Raw genomic sequence first — 8,849 nt, 5'->3', positions numbered from 1 at the left:
AACAACGGGATAAGTGTGTTTGAAGCAAGGTAGAATATTTTGATGGGGATTAATAGCAATGTGTTTTTTACTGTAATATTTTTATAATTTAAACATTCAATGTGTCTTTTATCACACCTCATATATCCATATAATCTGTGCCTTTACAAAAATATGAAGAAAGTCTGTATGTGGTCAATAAGGAGAGATGTTGAATAAATATTTAAGGGTATAAACCAAGTTATAAAATTATATATCAATCCATTTTGAATTTATTCTTATATATGTTGTAAGAAAGTGGTACAGTTTCATTCTTTTGCATGTGAAATCTGGAAAAATAAACAAACAAAACAGAAACAAACTCAGATACAGAGAACAAATTGATGATTGCCAGATGGAAGGGAGGTTGGGGTGGGAGTGTGAAAAAAGTGAAGGGATAAAGAAGTACAAATAAGATTCCACATATAAGTGAGACCATATGGTAGTTGTCTTTCTTAGTCTGACTTATTTCACTTAGCATAATACACTCTAGTTCAATCCATGTTGTATATGCGGAATCTAAAGAGCAAAATAAATGAATAAACAAAACAGAAAGAGACTCATACACACAGAACAAACTGATGGTTGCCAGAGAGGAGGGAGATTGGGGATCTGGGTGAGAAAGGTGAAGGGATTAAGAAGTACAAATTTGTAGTTACAAAATAATCATGGGGATGTAAAGCACAGCATAGGAAATACAGTCAATACTGTGGCAACAACTATGTATACTGCCAGGTGGGTACTAGACTAGTCAGGGGATCACTGCATAAATTATGTAAATGTCTAACCACTATGTTGTACACTGGAAACTAATATAAAATAATATTGAATGTCAACTGTAACAAAAAATAATATTTTTTAGAAAAAGGAAAATAAAAGTAGTACAGATTGGCACTTACAAAATAGTCATGGAGATGTAGAGTACAGCATAGGGAATATTGTACTCAATAATAATATAATAACTCTTATGGTGTAGGTGGAAACTAGACTTATTGTGGGATCACTTCATATATTATATAAATGTCTAACCACTATGCATTACACCTGAAATGAATATTGAACATCAACTGTAATTGAAAAATTAAAAATAACATATTATATGCTATCATTTGAATTAGTTATATATTTAAATGTGTTTGTCTATATGTGTGTATGTTTGCACACACACGTGTGTTTGTGTATGCTGTACAGTTTTGATTGTATGTTGGTTTATCTCACCTCATTTTCAACTCTCTTCTTTCCTACCTGCCTCTCCTGTGGAGGATGTAAAAGAGAAAAACTTGATTTCCTGAACTCCCTTGCAGCTATGGTTGAGCATGTGAAACTCTTATGGCTAATAATCTATAATCAGAAGTCTATCATGCTGCCTCTTTCTCTTCTACCCTGACTAGAATGCCGCCGTGTAGCCTAGAGGAGCACCAGCCATTTGGTGACCATTTGACAGCAAGCATGAGGACTACAACAAACAGAATAGAGTGAGGAAAAAAATGTGTTTGAACAATGGCATCTTAGGGCAACAAAACTAGCACTGGGATATCTACCTCTGTGTTTTTTGCTATGAAAAATAATTAAATCCCTGGATATTTAAGCTACCATATAGGGGTTCTTTTGGTTGTTGTTATTGTTAGTTTTACTACTGCTATTATTATTAATATTATTATTAGACAAGTGATTCCTACCTGATACAAGTGTCAATGCTGGAGAGTGGGATGAGAGGCAGAGATGGTATTTTCACTCCATAAAAGTTTAACTCTTTGTGATGTTTGAATTATGTAGTAAAAAAAATGACATTCACACACAAACATAAAACAAACTGATTTTAAAAGGCAATTAAAGCCTGTGAGTTTATGCATGGTTGTTTCAAGTCCTTGCTTAAAAGAGAACTACTTTTTCACAAAATTGTTTCTGATATTTATAATATTACTAATAACAGAAACAATTTAATATGTCATCTTATAACAGAGTGGTTGCTAAAAGGACAAATAAAATTAGTGATTATGCAACTTAATGGACAAATGGTTACTCTTCTCATGGACAGGAGGTAATTTCTCTTCTTTTAGAGATTAGTTAATCATCCCTGTTTATAGAAAAATTATAGTAATAGGGTTTCATAAAGTTGAATGATAAATGCTTGTTCCCTTTTTGTTCTTCTTGCTTTTTGATGATAGTGAAAGATGAAAACAAAACTCAGAAGAAATGAGCTAAATATTTAGGGGATTGTTCTTTACAAAGCTGTTTTTTTAAAGCAGTGGTCATAGGATGTGATGTTTTTCTGTGTAGGAATGGGCTGACTCAGTAGGTCTAGATTGCTCAAACTGCACAAACTGCTCAAAATTCCTAAGAAAGGCCTGTTTTCAGGACTGGCCCTTGGCTGGCTCCTGGGAGCCAAGCTCTGAGCTCTTGGAATGTTCTATCTTGTACCATCTTGACCCAACAGTTTATACGAACAATGTGATTTATGGTAAACACCTATTTTTGCTCTGGGAGTACAGAGTCTGGGAGTATTTAGCTGAGGTCAGAATGACCCCTGATAAAAACCCTGGACACCAAGGCTTGGGTGAGCTTCCCTGGTTGGCAAAACTTTGCACATGTTGTCACATATTGTTCTTGGAGAATTAAGTGCATCCCATGCAACTCCATGGGGGTGGGGGATAGGAAGGACTTGGAAACCTGCAACTGCTTTCTGTTGGACTTCGTCTCATGAACTTTTTCCCTTTGCTGATTGTTAGATGTATTACATTCAATGTAATTAGCCATAATAAGCTGTTTGACTAACAGCTTCTGAGTTCTGTTAGTCCTTCTAGTGAATCACCAAGCATGAGAGTGCTCTTGGGGACCCCTGACACAATTCCCTAAAGTTAAATAGCAGGAGCTATAAATAAAAATGTTGCTTGATTCAAAGTAATTGTGATGTTATAAATATTCTCTCAAAATATCCTTTTATTCCAAATAATCAATTGAGTTATAAAGGCATATTTGAATGCAATATATAAATAAATATGAGGTAGAAACAGAAGTCAGCAATTAATGATTCTTAAGATAGATATCAATTATGTTTTTGAATATTTTGGCTTAACTCTTTTTTTTTCACTTTCCAAAGGCTTTATTGGTAAATACGCTTTAGAAAAGACGGATTCTGCTTCCAGTCAGTGGAATGAACAGCCGTGTCCAAGGACACATCCAGGCGGTGTTGAAGGGGACTGGTGCTTTGTGTTCACCTCTTATTCATAGATCCAGTCAAAAGCACAAGACTTGTAGTCAACCAATTCTTCGGGCTTAAACCATAGGCTGATTTCTCTCTCAGCACTTTTTACTGAATCACTACCGTGAATGATGTTCCTGCCAACTTGAATGCAAAAGTCCCCACAAATGGTGCCCGGCTTAGAATCTGCAGGATTGGTCTCCCCAAGCATCATTCTCCCTGTCTTCACCACATTCAGCCCCTCCCAGACCATGACCACAACAGGCCCTGAGTTCATGTACTTCACCAGCCCCAGGTAGAATGGCCGGTCTTTGAGGTCAATATAGTGCTGCTTCAGGAAGTCCTCGGAGGCCCGAAGGAACTTCATGGCCACAAGGCGGAACCCCTTCTGCTCGAAGCGTTTGACGATGTCGCCCACCAGGCCGCGCTGCACGCCGTCCGGCTTGATGGCGATGAAGGTGCGCTCGGTGTTGGCCATGGTCCGAGGAGCTGGCAGGTGGGCAGTGGCTGCGTGGTGGGACGGGAACCGATCTGGCTTAACTCTTAATAAAACATTTAACTTGGTGTTAAAGATAATAATTGTGTGGGGAAATACATGATTCCTTTACTCAGTCATGTCAATAGGAAGTAATACAGAGTCGACAGCCAAGGGAGTTGAGACCGTTAATTTTTCCAAAGAAGACATACAGATGGCCAAGAGATACATAAGAAGATGCTCAGGGAAATACAAATCAACCCACAATGAGACATCACCGCACCCCTGTTATAATGCATATTATCAAAAAGATAAGGTAAGTGTTGGCAAGGATGTGGAGGAAAGGGAACCCTTCTGTACTGTTGGTGGGAATGTAAATTGGTGCAGCCACTGTGTAAACAGTATGGCAGTTCCTCTAAAAATTAAAAATAGAGCTACCATATGACCCAGCAATTTCACTTCTGAGTATTTATCCTATGAAATCCAAAACACTAATTCAAAAACATACATGTACCCCCATGTTCACTGCAGCATCATTTACTATAGCCAAGATATGTAAATAACCTAAGTGTCCATCGATGGATGAATAAAGAAAATGTGGTGTGTATACACAATGGAATATTATTCAGCCATAAAAAAGAATGAAATCAACATTTGTGACAACATGGATGGACTTTGAGGGCATTATGCTAAGTGAAATAAGTCAGAGAAAGACAAGTACCATATAATCTCATTTATATGAGGAATCTAAAACAAAGAAACAGCAAGCTCACAGACAGAGAGAACAGACTGGGGGTTGCCAGGGGTGGGGGGTGAGCAGTGTGTGAAATGGGCGAAGGGGGTCAAAAGGTACAAATATCCAGTTATAAAATAAGTCATGGGGATGTAATGTACTACGGTTAATAATACTGTACTGCCTATTTGAAAGTTCCTTAGGGAATAGACCTTAAAAAGTCCTCATCACAAGAAAAAATTTGTAATTATGTATGGTGACGGATGTTAACTAGACTTATTGTGGTGATCATTTTGCAATATATACAAATATCAAATCATTATGTTGTACACCTGAAACTGATAGATTAAATATATATATATATATATATATGTGTGTGTGTGTGTGTGTGTGTGTGTGTGTGTGTACATACAAACCATTGCTATTTAGTTGCATTAACCTATTAGAAAATAAAAAATTTAAATCATGTAATAGTAATAAAGGAGATTATTTTTTAAAATTGGAGTTCTATAAAAGATTCTTTCCATAAATCCATACAGTCCAAAGTGTAATTATGGAATATAGAATTTCAAAATTAAAACTTATATACTTTTGAGTTTTCATTGTTAATTTGTTCTGTTTCTGTCTTGTTTTGTAGGAATGAATTTAAATGTCTTGCTGTTTACAATATTTGTTTTCAATAATTGCAGTTTGCTAAAAGCTTAAAAAAAACAGATAGAGAATTATGTGTCAATTATATCGCTAAGAAAAAACACAGTGAGAATAAAGGGAGAAATAATCTCAAGAAGTAAAACATTGTGCCTAAATGGAAATAACTTCATAAATAGTCTGAAAATATTGTATGAATAAAAAGACTTAGATTTCATTTGATTTTGTAATTTTTTTTACCACGCTGACAATCTCTCTTTGCTTCTATTCATGGATTGACATATATATACACATACACACACCCAGAGAGAGAGACAGGGAGGGAGGGAGGGAGGAGGGGGAGAGAGAGAAAATGCATTAACATAAAATATGGAATAATGTGAATATTAAGAAAATCTTCACCTTAAGCATAATAAAATTATTTACTTGTTATTTTGTTTGTCTATTTATACTTCTATCTGGATTTATTCCAGGAAGTTTAGGATTTGGCTGAAACAGCTGCGAAAGGGAAAATTCTATTTTTCCTTTGAAAGTGGGAAACTGAGACATATGATCATTTAATGGGAAATATTAAAATTCCTGGAAAGAACATTACATTTTTGGTTGTAAACTATAGAAATAAATAATTTTCCAGCATATTCTCAAAGGCTGGTATAGAACTGGCAGAAGCCTAGAAAGAATTATCTTGGGGAATCAAAACATAAAGCAGTCAAGGCACATGTGGACATTCATCAATTCATTTAGTCAATGAATATTCCTTCAGTTTCTATTGTGTTCCAACCTTGCTCTAGCATTAAAGATACCAATAGAAAGATTCTTCATCGCATAATTTACATTCTATAGGGGGAAACAGTCAATGAATAACTCCACAAGTATAGTGGTCAGGCATCTACACTGTCCATATGGTCACGGGATATGGACTACAGCATAGGGAATAGAGTCAATGGAATTGTAACAGCTATATACGATGTCAGAGGGGTAGTAGATTGGGGAGGGGGTTATCACTTTGTGAGGGGTGAAATGTCTATTACATTGTTTTGTACACTTGAAACTAATTTTAAAAATTCAAAAAAATAATAACTCCACAAGTAAAACATTTTACATATCAGATGGTAGAAAGTACTATCTAGAAAAATAAAGCATGAAAGAAGTTTAGGGGGCTGGCCGAGTAGCGCATTGGTTAGGAGTTGGCTTGGGATGCCAGCTCTAAGCAGCAGGGCCCAGGTTCAGATCCCACATGAGGGACACAGACACTGCGCCCTCTACAGCTAAGATGGTGAACAACAGCTCAACCTGGAGCTGGGCTGCTGTGAGTCGCCGGCAACAGCGTAGGCTGCAGTGGGGCTGGCCCGCAGCTGGTGTGAGCTTTCGTGAGCTGCCATGAGCCGCCGTGAGTGGCCATCCAATGGCTGGCGACCGATCTGCCTCACCTGGGAAGAGCACAATGATAATACCAACATGGGCCAGTGAAGCGATGTCCTCGACAACTAGACTGAAGAACAAAAGGACAGCAACTTGTCAGCTCCCTTTCCCCAATTCCCCAATAAGACCTTTAAAAAAAAAAGAAGTTTAGGGACAAGCGATGAGTTTTGCAAATTTAAAATAATATCCAGTAGACTTAGTTATGCTGATGTATATGTATATACTTGCTTGGGAAGGATATCAGAAACTATATTTATAGTCTCAGTTTAATACGAGTTTGGAAATTACAATACATAGTAAGTTTGTATCGTGGGGCAGATCAAGTTTGGTATAATATGATTCACCAATAGAATCTGTAATATGAAAATAAAGTTAAAGAAACAGATTTGTTGGAAGCGAGGCAGAGAAGTATTGTTCATTAGAAAGATAAATCCACTGTTGTTGTTTTGTGTGTGTGATGATAGGTACTGAAATAACATAAAAATATATCTTTTTAAATAAGAGCAATGTCAGCACATACACAGGTAACTATATTGCAACTGAGTCATTTGGGGGGAACCAAGTAATTTCATTTAAATCAAATTCTAATAAATGGACCTACCTACATTGTTATTCCACTGAAACAGGAAGTGGTGTCTGTGGTAGACTGCCTTCTAAAATGGTACCTAATGCCCTCTTTCCCATCTCCTAGTATTTATGCCCTTGTGTAATCCCTTCCCCTTGAATGTGGGCTGAACCTAGTGATTCACTTCTAAAAATACAGCAAAAGTGATGGCATGTCACTTCTGAGATTAAGTTATAAGATTGTGACTTCTGTCTTGCTGGCATCCTGTTACTCTCATTTGCTCCTCCCTTTGATAAAGCAAGCTGACATGTTCTGAGCCGTCCTATGGAAAGGTTCATGTGGCAAGGAATTGAGACCATCAGCTCAACAGCTGCAAGGCAATGAATACTGCCAACAACGCTAAGTCAGCTTAGAAGAGGGTAATTAATGCCTCAGTTGTACCCTGAGATGACTAAGGCCCCAGATGACACCTTGATTGCAGCCCTGTGACAGTCTGAGCTGGAGGACCCAGCTAAACTATACCTGGACTCCCAACCCACAGAAATAAGAGATAATAAATATTCATTTTTAAGTGACTGTTTGTTTGAGGGGTCATTTGTGAGGTAGCAATAGAAACTAAGATATTACCATCCTCTTTGATTTCTAATTTGAGCTAATATCTATTTTCTTACATCGAGAAATTTAATATGATATTTGTGCTGGCTATTACAATGATTCAAAAAATCATTGGCTCAGAAGCACTTAAGCCTGGCCAAGATCTTGGTATGTAAAACAGTTGGTAAATTGGAGCCTGTGGTTCCCACTAAATGATCCAATCAAGATTGGAATATTAACAAGTATGAAGTTTAGAATGTTAAATCATAAGATTTTTATCATCAATTTTTATTAAAGTCACACTACAAATTTGGAAATGAAGGGAAGATTAGCTTAGGAATAGAGATGAATTGGTAGAAACCTATCATTCTGTAATGTCAAAAATAATAGTCTCTAATAATTTATATTTTAAAATATATTCTATAAAGTATACATGAATATTCAGTTTTTCTGAAGTAGACATGCATGAAAAAAATGGTAACTATGTGAGAAGATATGTTAATTAGCTTGACTGCAGTAATCATTTCACTATGTATATCATATGTTGTATACCTTGAAAATATACAACTTCTATTTAAAAATAAAAATAAATCTAAAAGCTTATTGCCATTTTCAAGAAAGCAACCTATAGTAAACATGCTTTATTTTATTTTTTTATTTGCAGGAATTGTCATCAGTTTTCTAGATGTGTGGAGGCATGACAATTTATATTATCAACTGTATTGTCTATGGCTGCCATAATAAATAACCACAAACTTGGTGGCTTAAAACAACCATAATTTATCCTTTCATAATTCTGGAGGCTAGAAGTCTAAAATCAGCATCACTAAGAAGAAATCAAAATGTTGACAGGGTCACACACTCTCCTGCAGACTCTAGGGGAGAATCTGTTCCTTGCCTATTTCAGCTTCTCATGCCTGCCGGAATTCTTTAGGCATTTCTGGGCATTCAGCTATTGGTTTGTCGGAAAAGTCATGACATATTTTGTCTATGTTTTTCAAAGGTCATTTATTTATATAAAGAACAAAGATCAATCAATGATATATTGCCCGTTTTGTTCGATAACCTTTTGCCATCTTTCAGCGAGCTTCATAATTCCTCATTCATGGAAGGACCTGTCTTTATTTGCGAAAAACTGAACAAGGTGCTGATTTACAGCCTCATCTTAATTGAACGTTATACCACACAAGGA

The 8,849-nt window shown here is 36.4% G+C and overlaps 1 pseudogene across 1 annotated transcript; it reads right to left on the bottom strand.

Moving 5' to 3' along the window:
• Window positions 1-3,110: 3,110 nt before the first annotated feature.
• LOC109389933 (nucleoside diphosphate kinase B pseudogene) lies at window positions 3,111-3,739 on the bottom strand (annotated as a pseudogene). Its single transcript, XR_002125480.1, has one exon. The product of XR_002125480.1 is annotated as a nucleoside diphosphate kinase B pseudogene (transcript).
• Between the last annotated feature and the right edge of the window lie 5,110 nt (window positions 3,740-8,849).

Source organism: Hipposideros armiger, unplaced genomic scaffold (genome assembly GCF_001890085.2).
Source record: "Hipposideros armiger isolate ML-2016 unplaced genomic scaffold, ASM189008v1 scaffold_250, whole genome shotgun sequence".
NCBI lineage: Eukaryota > Metazoa > Chordata > Mammalia > Chiroptera > Hipposideridae > Hipposideros > Hipposideros armiger.
Note: the sequence above shows the minus strand (reverse complement) of the source record. Positions and strands in the feature narration are given on the sequence as shown.